A 19,661-nucleotide genomic window follows, 5' to 3' on the forward strand; every position below is an offset into this window, starting at 1 on the left:
AGCGTGTTATCACTGTGATGTGCACGCATTGTCCTCCTGAGCTGTGTGTGTGCGTGTGTGCGGTGTGTGTGTGTGTGTGTGCGTATGTGGCTGCACTACTACTTCCATAACCACGATCTTACGATATTAGTTAGATTATGTACAATCCAGGTGCGTACTTGGCCCAAATATACGTCATATCTCACGAGCACGGCTTCAATGCTTTGAAGTGGTTTTAACAATGTCCCTGATATTTTCTTGCGCGCCACACAGCCGTCTCATCCCAACATGTGTGCGACGCGCATCGATGCGATGCATAGATGAAGCGAAGTAGCAAGCTTCGTCACACTGTGCTGAGAAAAGACAGCCAGTCAACGTTTGGAAGAGATGCCGTTTGATTTTTCGAAGCATTGCCAGATTTGCCCTTTAGGAAGGGCGGTGGAATGTGGGACAGCATGGCTGCCTTAGCGATGCGCTTGATGATTCCACCCAATGTTTGCCCCGTGGCCCATGTGTCTGGAAAGCATGCACTCAGCCGATCCGTAGAGCTGCGTATCTTTTAAGCAGGCCTCCGCCCCTATATCCATCTCCCCCTCACACAACCCGCACAGAAGACTCAGCTAATCCCCCAAAAAGAACCGCTCAAACAAAAAGTAGCGAGCACTGCGTATGCTCAAAATTTATGCACTGCCTCCCTTCGCCCCGCCCCAAATGGATTTGACAAATATTCGCGCCTCCTGTGCCGCCCCTGCGTCCCAGACGGAGCCCCTTTCTGCTGCCCCTGCGTACGATACTCACTCCACTCTGCCGCTGCAGACGGCCTTCGACGTGCTCCAGTTCAACCAGGAGGAGAAGCATAATATTACAAGATCACCGCCGCTGTTATGCACATCGGCGAAATGAAGTTCAAGCAGAAGGGACGCGAGGAGCAGGCTGAGGCGGACGGCACCGCGGTACGTGGTCAGCCATTTTTGTTTGCTCTTTTGCCTTTTATTTATCGCTTTTTCTCGCTTCTATTTTTTACGTTTTCCGTGGCATATTCCTTTCACTCTAGCCGGTGTTTCTTTCTTTTCCATCATATTGTTGAGTCCTTTTCTTTCTCCTCCTTTCTGTCCTGTTTATTTCTTTTTGGCTTCCCACAGCTCGTATCAACGTGTGCTGCGGGAGCGACTGCGTCTCAGTAGTAACGGACCCTTCATCGCTGGTCATATCTTTGCGCTCGGTCTACATACGCGTTGGGACTCAGACATGCAGTCACGGAAGCTCACTGCGTGCGTGCGTTATCGTCGAACCACCGTGACGTCACGTGCTGATAACTGTGACGTGTGGCGTGACGCAGGAGGGTGAGCGTGTCGCCAAGCTGATCGGCGTCGACGGCGCGATGCTGTACACCAACCTGCTGAAACCCAAGATCAAGGTCGGCAACGAGTTCGTCACCCAGGGCCGCAACAAGGACCAGGTGAGTTCGGGACGTTTGGTGACGATTACGATCATGTTGATGGTGAAGATGACGATGATGACGGTTTGCGTGGTAATGATGAAAATATGACGCTGAGAGAGTCAACTTGGATCAACTTAAATGAGCTGGCCTGTAGTAACTAAATGCACTTCTGCAGAATTGCGGAACCCTAGCAAAAATGAAGAGACATAAGGGACAAGCTGTTTTAAACAGGCCTGTACTTATCTATTCTGGTCTGACCAAGCCTAATCAGACATGGATTGTCCTCAACTGATCTAAGCTAGCTTGAAAGGAGCTCACTTGACATAGGTGACATGACATGCTGACATGGATCGCCACCCGAACCTGTGCGAACCTGCACTGACGCTCATGGACCTCCCACCAGGTGTACTACTCGGTCGGCGCCATGGCCAAGGCCATGTTCGACAGGCTCTTCAAGTGGCTGGTGAAGAAGGTGAACGTGACGCTGGACACCAAACAGAAGCGCGCTCACTTCATCGGTGTGCTGGACATCGCCGGCTTTGAGATCTTCGACGTGAGTTCGTCATAATGGCGGCGGCCGAATGCGTTTAAGAGCGAGCTTTTGGATATCTGTCTAAGTTTTCCGTTACTCACTTCAGTCTAGCTCTGTGCTGTTGTGGCCTTGCCCCAGTCTTGACCGGTCACTTGCAGTGTGCTGGATTGTTCAGCCACGAATCGTTGGCTCTCCCACGGTATAAGTATGCCACGTGGTTTAACCGTGGCTCGTATATGATTATGATGAGAAGGACACTGTTCATGGCCATCTATGACGCGTGTCTTAGAGACGTGACTTTTCAAAACGTTTGACTATTTGTGATGTACTGCACTTTCCTGCTGCCATATTCACCCTCCATGTATTCTCTCCCCCACGGCTGATATGTGAGCACATTGGTAGGGGTTCCGGATGAATCACACCCTCCGTAGCCTACTCCCCGAGGGACGCAATGCGATGTTTGTCATGAATCCCCTAACACACGTGGTCAACTGGATAACCGGAATCGCTCCACAGCACCCTCCAGCCAAGACGGGCCCCCCTGACATGCCGCCAGCGGTGTTCTGCGCAACGATGATGACTGGCGTCGCCCCCCCCCCCCCCCCCCCCCGTCTTATCGCCCCTCTGCCCCCCCCCCCCACCCCTCGTCCCGTGATCACAGTCACGGACGAGCCCCAACGCTAACGAGATACCCGCATTCTACCACTACCAGTACAACGGCTTCGAGCAACTGTGTATCAACTTCACCAACGAGAAGCTGCAGCAGTTCTTTAACCACCACATGTTCGTTCTTGAGCAAGAAGAGTACAAACGCGAGGGCATTAACTGGGTGTTTGTCGATTTCGGAATGGATCTGCAAGCTTGTATTGAGCTGATGGAAAAGGTAACTTTCACGGGGTTCCAGCTCCAGGATTAGCCGCATCTAGCCGGCCATCTTCTAGCGCTAACAGCACGCATGCTGTGGTACATAATGATTTGTTGCCAGCCGACACCGGCCGGTTGCCAGATCTCCGACCGGTTCGGTGTTCGGTGGCAGCGTGGACAGGCATGCGTCGTGGATATTCGTCTGTGGACCGGGGAACGGTGTTTGTGGTTTTTGTATCATGACGTCACGTAGGTCGTGACGTCATAGTCTAGTGACCGTGTCTGGTCGTAGATCTAACGGACAACTAGAGGATAATCGTGCAGAGAAACAGCCACAGCCATGAGCTCGCTGGTCGGTCTCCACTGACGCATGAGTCAGTGAAGCTCAACCACGCGTCAAATCCCGCCAGATCGGACACGAAATTAATTCAGATCACATGAGAACTTCACCAGACAGATGACGTCAACTTACTATGTTCAGAAGTGTCTAAAGCTGAAAATCCGTCACTGGCTGGGTTTGATCCGGATTACCCTGGAAGAATATTCAGCATTTTGTGGGCGGCAGCTGGTTTGGCAATATAATAACGTATCATGATATCCAACGCCTCGCCATACCGTTGGAAATGACCTCTACTGGCAGTGGCTGCTTCTCCTCCAAGGACGGAACCCGTTCGTGTGTTTTCGTGAGAAATGGACACGGTCAAAGTCGCATGCACTGTAACAAAACTCATATCAGTCTATGTTAATAGCAACTCAGTCGGCACGTATCACTCTGTGCTTGTCTGTAGCCGCTAACACGTGGGCTCGCATGTTCTAGTACAACGGCTTCGAGCAGTTGTGCATCAACTTCACCAACGAGAAGCTGCAGCAGTTCTTTAACCACCACATGTTCGTCCTTGAGCAAGAGGAGTACAAAAAGGAGGGTATCAACTGGATCTTTGTCGACTTTGGGATGGATCTTGCCGCTTGCATTGAGCTGATGGAAAAGGTAACCGGCGTGGCTCGTGCCGTGCGCTCTGCCCATTGGCGCCCCTTCCCTCCACACCTGGAGAGGAAGCTTCTTGAAGATGTTTATCTCCCTCCGCCGAGCCCCTGGCTTACCCCGCTAAATTTGCGTTGCTGTTGCCAGCCTGCGAGTGGTGCGTGGTCTTTCGACCCGCTTACACCCGTTCGCATCAAGTGCCTGTCAGGGCCAGTAAGTTGCCGATAAGGGGCAACATATTTTAATCCTGCTTTTGCCTTTTCGTCCTTCCATTACCAGACGTCACGCTTATCATCAGTTTCATTCAGTGGCTTCTTTTCTTTCTTTTCATTGGCCCCTCTCGTAATGTCCCCGGGCGACGTATTTGCGCCCTGCCTCCCGCCTCCCAACCTGTGCTGACTCCCCGCCTCCCGCTCTGGCACGAGTGAGCCTCGGTTGTGACTCCCCGCCCCCCCCCCCCGCAGGCCGGCCTGGCCTGCCCGTGACACGGTCACTATTCGAGTCGCCATCCGGGGAACCCGTTTCAGCCGTGCGGACCTATTCCGAAGGCGTCATCGCTCCGTCGGTTCGGCGGTCGCTGAAGGGCGTTTTCCAGAAGACTCGGCACTCTTCTGCTCGTGGGCACTCCGACAGGCGCCCGCTCGCGGACACTCCAGCCACGCGCTACCCCTGGCATGCGTGTCTCTGTCCTGGACGACAGAGCATATGCCCCTGCATCCCTCCCGCTCACTGAACACCGCATCTGCACGCCGAAACTTCCCAACACTCCAAGAAACGTTCCTGCACGTTCATGCCTCGGAGTGTTCGCCCCGCCTCCACCTTCCCCCTCTCCCCTCCCTTCACCATGGCTGACCGGCTGCGCGCTGTGGACGTTTGGACGTGGCCTGGCTCGCCGGCCGACCCTCACCGCCTGTGGGGCCGAGGAAGCCGTTGCTGCCGTGGGAAAAACTCCGGCGAATGTGTCGCAGACCCCCCCCCCCCCCCCGCTTCCGCACCCACGCTCACCAGACCCTCGAACCACAAACCACCAGAGCCCCCTCACAGACTTCATACCCCGACGGTTTGCTGCGTTTGAAAAACTCCGCCGCGCGGGAGTGGATGCTGCTTGAGCTCTCCTTTCCAGGAAAAGCTGACGCGGCTGATTCTTCGCCGTGCTTTCCCTGCTCGACACCAGATGTCCCTGCTTGTCCCCCCACGGCCTAGCGCTGGTCGGTAACCGACGTTACAACCAGCCCCCCCCCCCCCCCCCTCCAGGCACGCCCCCCTCCTCCCACAGATGACGCCCGAAGCGGCTGTCGGAGAAGGCCTTACTCTCCCTCCCGTTACAGCTCGTCAACTTGCTGCACGTCTTGTTGATGGAGCACCCACCTAGCTGCACCCCCCACCGCCGGGTGTATCTCCCGCACTGAGTGTACCCGCCCCGCCGATCGTGCCCATCAGAGTGTACCCCCCCCCCCCTCCCCCGCCCGTTGGCACCCCTCTGGCTCAACAGGAAAGGGCTCAGAACACTTCCCAACAGAGCGACACTCTTTTCTAGTTCAACGGCTTCGAGCAGTTGTGCATCAACTTCACCAACGAGAAGCTGCAGCAGTTCTTTAACCACCACATGTTCGTACTTGAGCAAGAAGAGTACAAGCGTGAAGGCATTAACTGGACGTTTGTGGACTTTGGTATGGATCTGCAGGCTTGCATTGAGCTGATGGAAAAGGTACGCGCTGGCCTGGGATGGTCTGGGTGGTCTGTTCGCATGCCTGGTCCTCCGGTCTGTCTGTGGCTCCGTCTATCCTGGTGGCAGTCTTCATATCAGTCGTAGAGCTGCATCAGATGTTGTGGTGTCTTTGTTGATATCAGCAAATACTCGACAACAATAAGAATGGAAGACACTACAGCGACTCAAGTGCATAAATTGTACATTTTTTGCGCTTCTTTCACTCGCCTCACTTTTGGCCTGACGGCAGTCGGCGTGCGGAAGCAGAAATCACGTTTGCTCCAATAAGCATTGCTGGACGGCTAAAATCTACATTTTTTACTCAAAACAACACAGTTCCATTTTCCAATAATCCAAGACTCCACTGACTCTGGATGATACACAGCTTGCACATGTGCAGGACAGGGTTTCCGTGAAAGGTTTCAGCTCACTACAAGCTTCTGTGACTGAAAGCTAATGACTGAAACTACGTCGCTGGCGAGCGACATCTGACGGGCGTAACGAGCTTAAGCGTAACGAGCGTAAGCTCAGCGAGCTACTCCATCGCACCGTGTGCTCAACGGATGGACCTTGCCGTCGATGGCTTGTCTCTAGCACATGCCACTCCCGAAGACCAATGACTCAAAGCCAGTCGGTGGTTGCAAATGACACCACTGGTGTGAGCCGTGCGAACTTCGCTCCAGCTCAGAACCGGCACCACTGGCAGCAGCTGACTGTGGTGCGGCTCTCTGCGCACGACACCAGTGGTGTTAACAGAGGCACCAATTCGGCCGAGACCGCCGATGGCCGGCCGACGCCCCAGCCTTGGTAGGCGCGCGGTCAGTGCTAAAGGGTCTCGGCCCGCCGTCCGCCGACCCTCAGTTCTGAAGCGCGCCGATAGGTGGCACTGCGTGGACGGCTGACGAGAGCTTTCGGGCGACGCGAAGAGGATCTGAATGGCTGCGTCGATCGGGAGGCTTCGATGTCGATTCGATTGTCGATTGTCGATGTCGATTCGATGTTTCGATGTCATTGCATGTTTTGGGCCAAGCTTGGCACTCGCATGGTGATCTTCGATTGCATGCTCGTCACTACAAATGAACACTAATTTTGACCATCGTTAAGTGTACTGTCGCCTACCGAAATGTATCAACATGTTATTTGCAAATATGCAGGCATGTATACAGGCAATGGCCTCTTCGTCTAGAAAATATCGTTCGGACGGTCTATCAAATAGTGAGAGGTGCGTGAGTGCTATGTGGTTCGGCTTGTGCGATCAAGAGAATATTATGAGTCTTTAGCGCAAGCCCGTAATGTCATATTTGCGAGTAAAACAATCCCATCGTGTACTGTCGCTCTATCCGTGCATCGCTCAAAAGCCTCGCTGTTGCCCCGCACATATCTGCAAAATCCCAACAGCTGAAGTCTTAAGGGTATCAAACAGCTCTGCTCTTTTGCTCCGTCCTCTGGCCTAGCGCCCCTGACGGGAGCTATCCAGGTCATCGAGCTGTTTTCAAAGCTCGCCAGCAGCGAGGTTTTTGAGCGCTTGGCTCACAAGCTGAGCTAAGCGCCCAACTGCTAGCTCAGCGCGGTGTCATGACATAGCCCCGCTCGGCAGCCCATGGGCGTGCTCTCCATCCTGGAGGAGGAGAGCATGTTCCCCAAGGCCACCGACAAGTCGTTCGAGGAGAAGCTGAAGAACAACCACCTGGGCAAGTCGTCCTGCTTCATCAAGCCAAAGCCCCCCAAGCCGGGCCAGAAGGAGGCCCACTTCGCCATTGTCCACTACGCTGGAACGGTGAGTCAGCGCCCGGATGATGGAGGAAGAGGACGGAAGATCACTCACATGAGCTACTGGATTCGCTGATGGCATAAGTTATAAGCAAATGTTCCGGACACTCACTCATGCCACAATGGTCAGTCTTTTGATTGAGCGCGTTGCCGAATCTGCGCCACTCAATTCCAGCACTAAGAAGCTCCACTGTCCCCGGTTTCCGCTCGAAAGGCGGGGGTGGGGTTAATGACCTTCGTGTTTGCACGCGATGATCATAGTCAGCCTCCATGCCGCGCGCGCTGCCAGCTAGATACCGGCCGGACGATAACGCTTCGACATCTCTGCCTCCGCGAAGCTCGGTCTCGGCGCAACTTATTTCCACACAAACGATCCTAGAGCAGTCAATCTTTGCACAAACAATCTTCGCACATTCAATCTTCGCACAGTCAATCTTAGTACACGTAATTTTCGTGCAATGAATCTTCGCACAGTCAGTGTTCTTGTAGCCAATCTTTGCGCAGTCAATCTTCATCCAAACAAGCTGCACCCTTCTCCCGGCAGGTGGCATACAACATCACGGGCTGGCTGGAGAAGAACAAGGACCCGCTGAACGACACGGTCGTCGACCAGTTCAAGAAGGGCGCCAACGCACTGGCCGTGGAGATCTTCGCCGACCACCCTGGCCAGTCGGCTCCGGCTGAGGCTGGCGGCGGCAAGGGTGAGCCCGAGGACGCCCGGGGCGACGCGCTTTCGCCCGCACTGGATGGCTGTAACCGCTGGGCGGTGGGCGAGACTTGTGCCCTCCAGTTTTCGTGAAGTAATTTTTTTGCCTCCCCTCTTTGGCTCATAAAATGCGTGGCTCTCACGTTGTCTATTGAAAATGTCATACCGAAGTCAACTTGTACTTTCCAGATTCCATTTTTACCCAAATCGAGCTTTGTTCCCCCCAATATCAGAACGGTGGTTACACCCACGGGCACGAGACTATTGCGGTTCGGGTGACAGGGGAGCGGGCTGGGTGCAACGTGTGGCGGAGTACGACAGAAGCTACGCCATGCTCCCGCTAGGTTTGATGGCGTGTGGGTTCACGGGGTCTTGACGTTTTGCGGGTGGTATGGTGGTGGTGGTATGGTGGTATGGTGGTGGTGGTATGGTGGTAAGGTGGTAAGGTGCAGCAGAGCGGGAGGTATGGCGACGTATCGGTAAAGCGGGGCTTAACGGGGGAGGTCAGGAGGATGGCAAAGTCGGGGCATTGCGAAACACGGGGTCAATGGTGACACAAGGGACCGACTAGAAATTCTGTGCTCCAGAGACGAATACTTAGCATCAGCAGACATAGCGCTTGCAAAGACACAAGCGAACACAGCGATGCTCCTGTATTTTAAACGAAGCATGCCACACCAGAGCTTACGCATGCATGCAGTTTAGGTTAGGACTTCAGGAGGTTTTCCATTTCCAAAGTCGCTGGCGGTGTAGGTTTTTCAGTCTGCCTGTTTAGCATTCTTATCATCAGTGCAGTACAAACCGTAGCTTGTTGAACCAATCTGAGATTCAGGTGTGAATGCTGAGTATTATGCCTGGTTGCCAACGCTGTTCTGTCACGGTAGTTCGATGACATGAATGCTTACATATCCGTTCACAACAGCGCATGTGACTGTGTGTCTGACGTCATCTTAATCACAGGCGGAAAGCGCCAAAAGGGTTCCGGATTCCAAACCGTGTCGAACATGTACAAGGTAAATACTACAGTGACTCGTGCTCTGTTGTCTGGAGAGATCCCCCTGACGGGAAAATTGGTCACCCGCACAACCCAGGACCCTACTAAATATGGTCAAAATCTGGCCCCGTGGCACGGCGGGCGATGTTCAGGATCGTGACGGACAGGTCACGGGTTCGGGCCTCGCCACCGGCTTTTTCAGCTTCTTGCCGCGACCTCGCGCGGGAGTTTGCAAGAATCATGACCATTTCGGTCAAATTATTCTCATTGAAGTTTATTTTTATGAAATTAATTCCCTTGGCGTGAAACAGATCAAAATCTATCGGAAATCCCCTGTTCGACACCAACGGCACTGCAAAGTCAGCAACGACGCATCCTTCTCTCCCCTTATCACCCCATCAGCGTGGATCTCTCCAGACGGGAGCCGCCGCAGCCGACTCCGGCTCCGGCTGCGGCGGCTCCCCCATGCGTGTCATGTCACCGCGCCAGCTAACCTGCGCCGTTCTCCACCCCAGGCGGCCGGAAGAAGGGTGCCGGCTTTGCCACCGTGTCCTCCTCGTACAGGGTATGCGCCGACCATTTGGTCCAGCACTAGGTGCACGCCAGTCGCACGTGCACCCACCACGCAGCAGAGCGAACACCGCACGTCCACCACATATAGCAGAATGACCCTTCGGTTGGCGGTGCTTGTCCCCGGCCCGCGCCCTTTATCCCCATTTCAGGCGAGGTTTAGCGGCGGAGGAGAAGGCGGCATCTGCACAGTTGACCCCCCGCCCCTCCCCCGAACTCGCCCTGACCTGTGCAGTGACAGATTGAACATGGCATGGACGACTGTGACCCCGCAGGCGTTGAGAAGCTGGTCACTTGGGACACCCGGGCATGCATTGTGATCTGATTTGTTGGTGGAGTCGTGCGTATCGCTCGGACGTCCCTTGTTCCTGAACATGTAGTGGGCGCCCCACACACCCCGGGCTGTTTCGAGACACCGTGCTTGCCTTGCGCTGCCCCGCACCACCCTCTGCCTGCCTACGCCTTAGAGTACTCGAAGCCATTGGCCTACGCTGGTAGTCGAAGCAAACCTGCGCTTAGTTTTGGCCCGGAACTGTGCAAGGCTTGCAGATGTGTTGCTGTTTTGTGAGCGTACCTCAGTGCTTTGACCGTCGTCTGTAGGTGATCGCACGCCGCGCCAACCTGCATTAACGCGCAGGCGGTGTTAAATGCCGGCTGGCTATGTCTGTCCAATCAACTGTCTTGCATCCGCTGCTGGCCCAATCGGTGACCTCGAGTCACGGTCCGCCCAATCACAAGCGTTTTCCTTTGCATACCTTCCAATCAGTGGTGGGCTTCCCGACAGCCAATCCAATCAGCAACGCCTTCGTACCACCCAATGACGATCCATCCTATTCTGTTTCGCCATCCAACCGTTCGGATATCCTCAGGATGCAGACAGCTTTCATCTGCTCTGTGGCTTTCTGTATCACAGCCTCTGCAAAGCACTAGCTTTCACATGTTCTACTGCTTTCCTCGGAGCTTGTCTCTGGAAAAACTCGCTCAATGCAGCTTCGCTTTTTTACAGCTAGCTCTGTTCGCGATTCATCAAGTGCTTTTGCTGGCGCTTTTGTGTGACGTCACCCGCCATCTCCCTACCTATTGATGTCCTGCCGTCGAGCGTTCTGTCGCCTTCCGGGTTCTGCTGACATCGGCGGATCCAGGGTAAAAAATTATGGGAGCAAGAAAATTTTCAACCCTTGGCCGGTTATTTGAGAGATTAAAAATACATCGAGCAAAAACGGCATTTATCTCCTGACCAGCTGGTTAAAGCAGAGGGATGATTGCCACTATCGGGAAACCATTTGGTGGAAAATTCTCACACCCCGAGCAAAGCTCTCTCCCAAGACATACCTGGATCCGCCGCTGTCTCTGACTGGGTATGTGACCGGCGTCTCGCCGTTGCCGGCCGAAGGCCATGGATGACCCTCGGGCCGCGTTCACAGGAGCAGCTCAACGGCCTCATGAAGACCCTGAACAGCACTCAGCCCCACTTCATCCGCTGCATCATCCCCAACGAGTTCAAGCAGACAGGTGCGTGCGGCATTTGTTGCGGCCATGTTGAGGACATCATCAGCTTTAGATTGCGCGCACGGTCAAACCTCGAGCCAGAAGTGGTGCGTGGGCCTAAGCTGACATCGGCAGTAAAACGCGAGTCCTCAGAGTGTTTTTGCAGTTCTCTCATTCAGCGGGGGTGCAGACTTTAAGAAGGCGCGTGGCCGCTCAAAGACCGACAAAGCGCCACGATCGTCACCACTGCTCTGACGTCACTCCGCCGGCCGCCAGGTGTGATCGACTCCCACCTGGTGATGCACCAGCTGACCTGCAACGGTGTGCTTGAAGGCATCCGTATTTGCCGCAAGGGCTTCCCCAACAGGATGGTGTACTCTGACTTCAAGCACCGGTACGTGGCAGAGCACGCGATGGACACGTGAACATGTGCAAGCGTGAACATGTTGACACGTGGATACGTGCACGGGGTACATCGCATATTGCAGACGGACATAACATATGGACATGTCAAAAGAGGACGCTACAGCCATGCTAGTATTATGTCATAGCACATAGACATGATCCAGGAATATGGTACATATATATGATACGTACATTTGGCACATGAACATGCCACATGGATATGACACCTGCACGGTGACACACACCATCAGTGCGTGTCCCCAGTAGATGTGCTCAATGCTTAAGGGAAATGCCGCAATGCTTTTTTGCTAGATCATGAAAGGCTGTAACAAATGCCAATGCTCGAGCGTCGATGCATAATGTAACAGGACACAACGCGTTGACTGCATTCAACTAGTGCTGAAGTCGCTGACAACATCGTGACGACAACATGCCGTGTCACTGCTCTGCCTTCCTCACTTCTCACAAGTCTGCGTTGAACACAAGCAGCGACCGCTGGCAGGTCCTGCAGCAGCTTCAGGCGGGTTTCAGCTTCCCCTTGGAGCTGCCGGATGATGTACGCGCTGAAGCTGGTGGTGTCCGGAGCTTGGAGACTCTGTGACCTTTCCAGGGCTGGCTTGGAGGCTTGGTTTGATCCCCGCTTAGCTCCCGATAGTGCCTCCCATTCCCGAGAATGTCGCCGATTGTCATTGTGATCGATGGTGGAGACTGCGCACTCGGTGGGGTCATGAGATCCAACGGGCGAGAAGTTCCACTGTTCCTTCGCCGCCATCAGTTACAAGATTCTGGCCGCTAAGGAGATGGAGAAGGAGAAGGAAGACAAACAGTCGGCCGCTGCCTGCTTTGAGAAGATCCAGCTGGAGCAGGAGAAGTTCCGCCTGGGTCACACCAAGGTCACGACCGTTGATCGCCCTCCGTGACGCTCGTGACAGAATCCCCTAACCAAAAACTCTGTCGTCGACAGGCCCGTAGTCGTCGTAGTCGGGTTTTATCGGCAGTTTTCAGACTTGGAACGCGGGTGGCACGTGCAGCCATGTCGGCGGGAGCCACCCTCGGCGAAGTAGTCGACTCTGCCCTTGAATGCGCTCCTTGGTGTCGTGCTGGCCCTCCGTTTCTGTTCTCGATGTTGTTCTGACCCTGCCCACGAGCGTGTATTAACACCGAGCGTTCATGTGTAGCGTCGTCAGATGGGCACACGCTGTATATACTGTATTGTGCTCCCTTGGGCCGCAGTTTTATGTGTCACGTCCCTTCCCTGACCTGATCTCCCATGCAGCACATATATCAACAGCTGATGACGGCGAGACGGAGCCGGCGTTTGCGGCCTAGCCGTCATGCAGAGTCACCTTACCGCCCCCCAATTCCCGCACCACTTACCTTGACGGACCGCGTGGGTGAGAGTTTCCGCTGGCTGCTCAAGGTACAAGATCCTGGCTGCTCAGGAGATGGCTAAGGAAAAAGGTGGACCAGGACGCGGCGGCTGCCTGCTTCGAAAACATCCAGTTGGATAAGGAGCTGTACCGTCTAGGACATACTAAGGCAAACGATGTCCACTATTGGCACGCGATGCGTGTATTTATAGATTATGCAGGTTCTGGAGAATGTTGTGGTAGTCATATCAAGTTATTCTCGCGACAGCTAAAGAGTTTTATTTTAGAATATATTAGGTTTTAGCTACGTAAGCGAGGGGGAGACGCTAAGATAGCTGATGTGTGAGCTTTTACATAGACCTTAGAATACAATAGAATACGTAGTTACGCAGGCTCCAGAAAATCAGCACGGGATCTTGAGTGTTCGCTTTAGGCTAGCGCTTCCTTAAGAGTTTATGTGGGAACGACTATGTTTTTCATCAGATAAGGGAAGAATATTAGCAAAAGCGGCGCGTGAGCCTTTCCATAGTATTTAGAACAGAGGTAGTTTCTTAGGCTCTAGAACATCTTTGCAGACTAAGGAGATTAGATGATAGATGAAAAATGCAGCTCCCTTGTGTAAAACGGCATTGAATCTCACCTAGAGCAGCGAGAGAGCCTGGGAAAAAATCCCTTGACAATATCAGCGCTGCCATTGCTTATATGCATATATACGTATATATGTATATATATATTATATATATATATATATATATATATATATATATATATATATATATTATACAGCTACGCCTAATAGCTAACCTCCCATCTCGGCGTGAAGTAGCAATCAGCGCGCAGATCAAACGACAGTTCACCCTTTGGTCAAAACCCCACGAAGGTCAGCCCATACCCATGGCCAAAAGTAGTATGTTTGATCCATCTAACGCCTGGAGCTGTCTCGATGCTCTGGGATTAGCTGTGTGGCGGCATGTTCGCGTACGTGAGCAGCGGCCCTATGGTCGAGAAGTAGCAGTCTGGTGTGCGTTTTGTGCGGTTTTGTGATTTATCGTAGCTTGGTATTTCCGCCTTCCCCCGTATCCATCCCCCGTTCAGCACCCGCCCATCCTCCCTCTCCCATCACTTGCCACGCGGCGGAGTTGGTGAGTGCGCTTAGCGTGCGCTTGGCGAGGAAGCCACCCCTCTCTCGTATTGAGCTGAGGCGTGGCAGCCGCACGTGTCCCACGTCCACGTGGCGCACGTGCCCGCGATTCCCTCTGGCCGCCCGGTGACCTCTGCTGGCCTCCCGAAGCTACCTGATCCTGGCGCCGGCCGCCATGAAGAAGGAGAAGGAGGACAAAGAGGCGGCGGCCGTCTGTTTCGAGAAAGTCGAGCTTGACACAGAGAAGTTCCGCCTCGGCCACACGAAGGTAGCTGGGCGCGTCACCCCCTCCCTGCCGACCGAGCTCGGCTGCTGTCACCCCGATAACGTCACCACTTGCGCAAGACTGCGCAAGACTGCGCAAGACTGCGCAAGACCCCTGCGAATGAATACGGAGGATGCGGACGCCCCCCCCCCCCCCCCCCCCCATCCCCTACCAGCCGTTGCTCTCGGTACATCCAAGCAGCAAAGGTGGAGTGGCTGACCCGGAATGCCCCCAAGGCTGCTCGGAACCCCACAGGTCGCGCGGAATGACCCCACTTCGGCAGTGGCTCCTGGATCGCACGAGAGGGAGAGAACGACTGTGTCGCCCTGAATGCACCCTGCCCCCCTCTTACCCCGACCCTACAGGAGTGTTCCGGTACCGGATAGCGAGCCCTTAGTCAGCTGAGGAGCCGACCAAGCCTGCTGATATGTCCACGTACACCTGCCTGTCGCCCGCCACCCACCCAGCTTTCCGAGCGCTCTGCGCCGCTCGAGCACTTCGTTCCCCAGATGGCACGCCCGTAGGGTTTAGGACTGTACCCATATACCTCGGTGATCCCTTCCCATGCCCTGTGACGCCGGTACTTTGTGTGCACTCCTGCAGGAGCACGCCGGTTAGCAGGAATGCCCTCCCTCCCTTCGTGCCCCCCCCCCCATCTAGGTCCGCTAGCTTTGCCCCACCCGGTCAGCAACCCTTGGCGTTCACCCTCACACGCACGCGCGCTCTCTTAAAGTTACATGATCCTGGCGCCCAAGAAGATGAAGGCGGCCAAGGAGGAGAAGGAGGCATGCGAAATTTGCATGGAGGTGATCGAGCTAGAAACGGAGAAGTTCCGCCTGGGGCATACCAAGGTACAGGCCGCTGGGCCACCACGCGCGCGGACTGGAAGTACCGCCCAGTGCTCGCGAGGCGTGGTCGCTGTTCGGTTGCCCCGCATGCGTCTTCTTGCCCGCCTCTCGAGGCTTGTTCTGCCCGCCCGGCGTCTTTCGCCCCGCGTGCGGACAGTCCAGATGAAGAACTGTGCGTTGGAGTGGAATCTGACGCCTTTTCTGCGCGCGGCTCTTCCTCCACCTGGCCGGCGGCGAAGTTCTGGTCACCCTGTTCGTTCCGTGACGCCGGAGGTGGCGGCCCTTGTAAATGTGGCCGTCCGTGGAGCCTTCGGAACGCAGCCCGGCGTTCGGCTTCAGGAGTGCTCGAGAAATGATCCGTAACCGGCATGGTCCCCCCACCCTGTAGTGTGAACCCCCGCACACTCGCATCCCCCCGGCCCCTCGCCCCCCCCCCCCCGCAGTGGAACCCATTGCCTGCAGGGAGATGATGTTTGCTGCACTTTTGACTCGTCAACCCTGAGCCAAACTGGCAACTCTTGGCAGACTCCTCGTCAAGGCCATGATCGCCAAGAACGGTCCTTGGCTTGTTTGGCCCGTGTTTAGTTTGTCTTATGGTCGTACATTGACACTGCATCCTACCCACCAACCTGCGCATATTGTTTTGACCGATGTGCAGTTCATCTGGACTTTACGCGGTGACGTCGTTTGAACTCTGCCCTTCCGTTTGACCCTGTGTTTAGGCCTGCCTGACCTGCATCGAATGACCCCCGTGTGACCGAGAGCTGACCCACACTTTCCCAGCCCGAGGTGCACTGCGCACCGACCCGGAGCTAACCAAATGCCAGCTACAAAAAACGGGCAGGTTGCGGCGCGTGAACCTGTCGCTCGTGAGGCGGCGTGGCAACTGGAGTAAACCAAGGCATGCCCACCGAATCTGATGTCTCCCCCTCCTCACGAAGGTGCTGAGAGTCGAGACCCAGCTGTGGACCCCCAGACCACCCCTCTACACCAGCAACGATGTGCACCCCTCGTCTTGGCTTCTCTTCCCCCGACATCCGAGAATGAGCCCTGCGACCCGATTGTCTGCCTGATTCTCGTTGTACCCAAGGCGATGCCTGCGCGTGTCCCCATTAGCCCAGGTCGAGCTGTCCTGGAACCGTTGATATAGAGCATGCCCCCCTCCCCGTATGAAGCGTGAGCCAGCCGGCACCACTGTCCACGGACGCATCTTCCCCGCAGGCACCCATACACCTGCATGTGACAGAGAGCCCAAGCCCGTCTAACGCGCTCGTGCGGCGCCCGGCCCGGGCCGTGACCGCCCCAGCGAGGCGAGAAGAGCCGCCGCCCAGGCGGTCCGCGTACGTCGCCGTGTGTCGTGCGCCGCTTGGGCTTGGGTGGGGGCGTTTGACAAGCGCAGCAGCTGCTTGGCTAGCCGCTGCTCGCCCGGCTCCTCGCCCGCTGCAGCTGCTTAGCTAGCCGCGGCTCGCCAGGCGCCTCGCCCGCCGCAGCTACTTGGCTAGCCGCTGCTCGCCTGGAGCCTCGCCGGCCGCTGTCGTGTGCGAGCGCTGTCCGGCTTGGCGGATGTGCAGCGGTCGAATGCATCAGCGGCCGGCGTCTGGGGCTGGCGCTCGTCGGCTTTGCCGCGGCGGCGAGCAGCGTGGCGCACAGGCGGCGCGCGGCCGGTGCTTGTGGCTGGTGGACGCATGGTGAGCTCCGCGAGCTAACCTGCCTGAGCTCAGACTGCAGCTCCGGCTCGCCGCTGGCTCTGTTCCAGCCGCGAAGCGAGCGGGCGATAGTGATCGGTCTTATGCAACGCTTCGGCTGTTGGGGCCATTTTGTCCTTGTCAAGCTCGGCATACAGAGCGACGAGGCGATACTAACGCCGCCCATTTGGCCAGCTATCGCATTCTGCTCATCAAGGCCATACCGGAGTCGATGGACCCCAGACGGGCCACCAAAAAAGTTCTGGCGAGACAGGACCAGTTCGATGGCCTGTACAGATACGGGCCTGAACAAGGTACTTCCGGATGCATGGGAGCGAAAGGGGCTGCACTGAGCACTGCATTGCCTCTTCCTGGCCGTCAGTCGCCGTTCACGATTTAAGTTATTTTGGTTTCGCGTTCATTTGAGAAACGCACCACTTTCCAGTGCTAGTGCCGCTGGGCTCTCTAGAAAATTGCACCACTTCGCTTTCGCTGGCGAACCTCGAGAGATTTCGCGTTCCATTCTGTTGTGTACAGTGCATTGAAGTCTCTCCAGTGGCGCATAACACCGCCAGGCAATGGCTGTAAATATCTCGCCTGGAGCCCGCAAACTGCATGAATGAAACCACATGCCATGCATGCTCCATTTAACAACAAGCCGCAGACTGAAAGCAACTCTCCGTTATATGGCTGAGGTGAAATGACTCATGCCTTGAACACGTGCGCCTTTCTGCCATCCTTTTCCTACTATTGCCTTCTAAAAATAACAGCGTTGGTTACGCACTTTCCAGGTAAGTGTAAAATGGTGGGTCATCGTGTCCAGATGACGGTTGTCGGGCTTGCTTTAGTTAACTTTCCTTTACCTTCTCGACTCTTCATGCTCGAATTTTTTGTCGTGACTTTGCCACGTTTACGATGTCAAAACCAAGTCCGGCAAAAGCCGGCTTCACGGAAAAAAATCAGACTATCTCCTTGTGCAAAGGGCTGAGCTTTAATCACGTGCTGCTCGCCGGTCACGGTCACGTTTACGTCTTCCGACTGCCGTCTCTCAGCCCGTCAATATGGCTCTGCGGTGACCTTTCGTGCGACCTGTGACCTGTTTGGCCTATACCGTGACCTGACGTGGCCGGCGTGACCTCAGGTGTTCTTCCGCGCCGGAGTGCTGGGCCAGATGGAGGAGCTCCGCGACGACCGTCTGGCCAAGATCTTCTCATGGCTGCAGGCCTGGATCCGTGGCTACTTCTCCCGCAAGGAGTACAAAAGCTCCAGGACCAGAGGTGAGTGTGGACGGGGTGGTGGAGGAGGGCTGAGAACGAGAAGAAGAAAAGGAGGGGTATAGGGTGGGGTAGGGACGAGAGGACGAGAGATGCTAGTGGGTGATGTGTCAAGACATCTTGGGTGTGGAGGCGTGAGGTGTCTGCAAGCAGAACATGGATTAGTTACGCGAAAAGGTGGGAAAGTTCGTGCTATATTTATCCACGCATTTCAGTGATCTGCGTCCCATGTGTTTGAATTATTTGGTGACCTGCATATCCGCAGACTTTTGCTTTAAGTAATGCCGTATGATTCAACCCCGCTATAGTCCAATTGACGTTCGTCAATACAGGGTCAGTACAGTTTGCTAGCACAGAGACGTCCACACCCAGATATTACCATACCGAGTGCGCCACGCCTCCTAGAATGTCTTAAGCATATGATCAAGAATCATTGTCACATGTCTGGTGTCTCCTCCTCCCACAGAATCGCTCTCCAGGTGGTACAGCGCAACCTGCGCAAGTACATGCAGCTGCGCAACTGGATGTGGTTCAAGCTGTGGCAGAAGATCAAGCCCATGCTCAACGTCACGCGCATCGAGGATGAAATGCGCGTACGTATCGTCATCTGCTGACTAAGCATGCAGTTGATGTTGGGTAGCGACTTATTGGAATCTTATCGGAGGACTATTTATTATTTGACTCTTGTCGGCAAAAATCAGCAATCACCGAAATGACGTCACCACCTCGAAACAGCACGTGCGAGCGCGCCGAACACGGCGTATGTGACGGGGTCCACGTGCCTTTTCGGAGCTCCCAGAGCTGATCTCCTCCTCGTCTCCCCGCAGGCCCTGGAGGGAAGGCGCAGAAGGCCCTCGAAGCGCTGGAGAAGGAGGAGAAGTTGCGCAAGCAGCGGGAGGAACAGAACGCCAAGCTGAACAAGGAGAAGGACGCCCTTACGTCGGCCCTCGACTCGGAGAAGGGCTCGCTCAGCGACTTCCACACCAAGCAGCAGAAGCTGCTAGGCGCAGAAGCAGGACCTCGAGAACCAGCTGTCGGTTGCGTACCGCCGCGCGGCGGCTGTCGCCTGTCTCGCTGTCTCTCTGGCTGTCCGACGGTTGTCTGGTCGCTGGGTGTGTGATTGCCAGAGGTCTCGGGGTTGTGCTAGTCCTAGTTAGCTTTGTTAGCAGGTTATGGCGGGGCGATTGCTGAAGCTACGGAAGTCGAATTGTTGCGCCTGCGCCACCACTGTTGTCTGCCGTTTCGCTTCCGCCAGGCACGTATATTGGGTGGAACTCGAGTCAGCAAGCGCCTGCTTGTGAGAGTGATGGAGCTGCTGACGGCGGTAACCATTTTCTGGCGGGCTTCACGCGATGTTGCCTGGCGCTCGCTGACGTATCCTGTGTATGAACCAGGCACCAGTGTTCTCGTGAGTGCGGCAAAGCTCATGGAGCTACCTTCACCTTCTCAGGACACACAAGACCGCCTGGCCCAGGAGGAAGAGGCCCGCAACGCCCTGAACCAGGGCAAGAAGAAGCTGGAGCAGGAGCTGAACGGCCAGAAGAAGGACATCGAGGACCTCGAGCTGTCCATTCAGAAGGGTGAGCAGGACAAGGCCACCAAGGACCACCAGATCCGCAACCTCAACGACGAGATCGCA

General features: G+C 55.3%; 1 pseudogene; it reads left to right on the forward strand.

The window, feature by feature from the left end:
- The first annotated feature begins 847 nt into the window (after positions 1 to 847).
- The window catches only part of LOC119104390 (myosin heavy chain, muscle-like), a 22,049-nt pseudogene continuing 3,235 nt past the window's right edge, over positions 848 to 19,661 (forward strand).

This window comes from Pollicipes pollicipes, unplaced genomic scaffold (genome assembly GCF_011947565.3).
Source record: "Pollicipes pollicipes isolate AB1234 unplaced genomic scaffold, Ppol_2.1 Scaffold_6052;HRSCAF=7182_pilon_pilon_pilon, whole genome shotgun sequence".
NCBI lineage: Eukaryota > Metazoa > Arthropoda > Thecostraca > Pollicipedomorpha > Pollicipedidae > Pollicipes > Pollicipes pollicipes.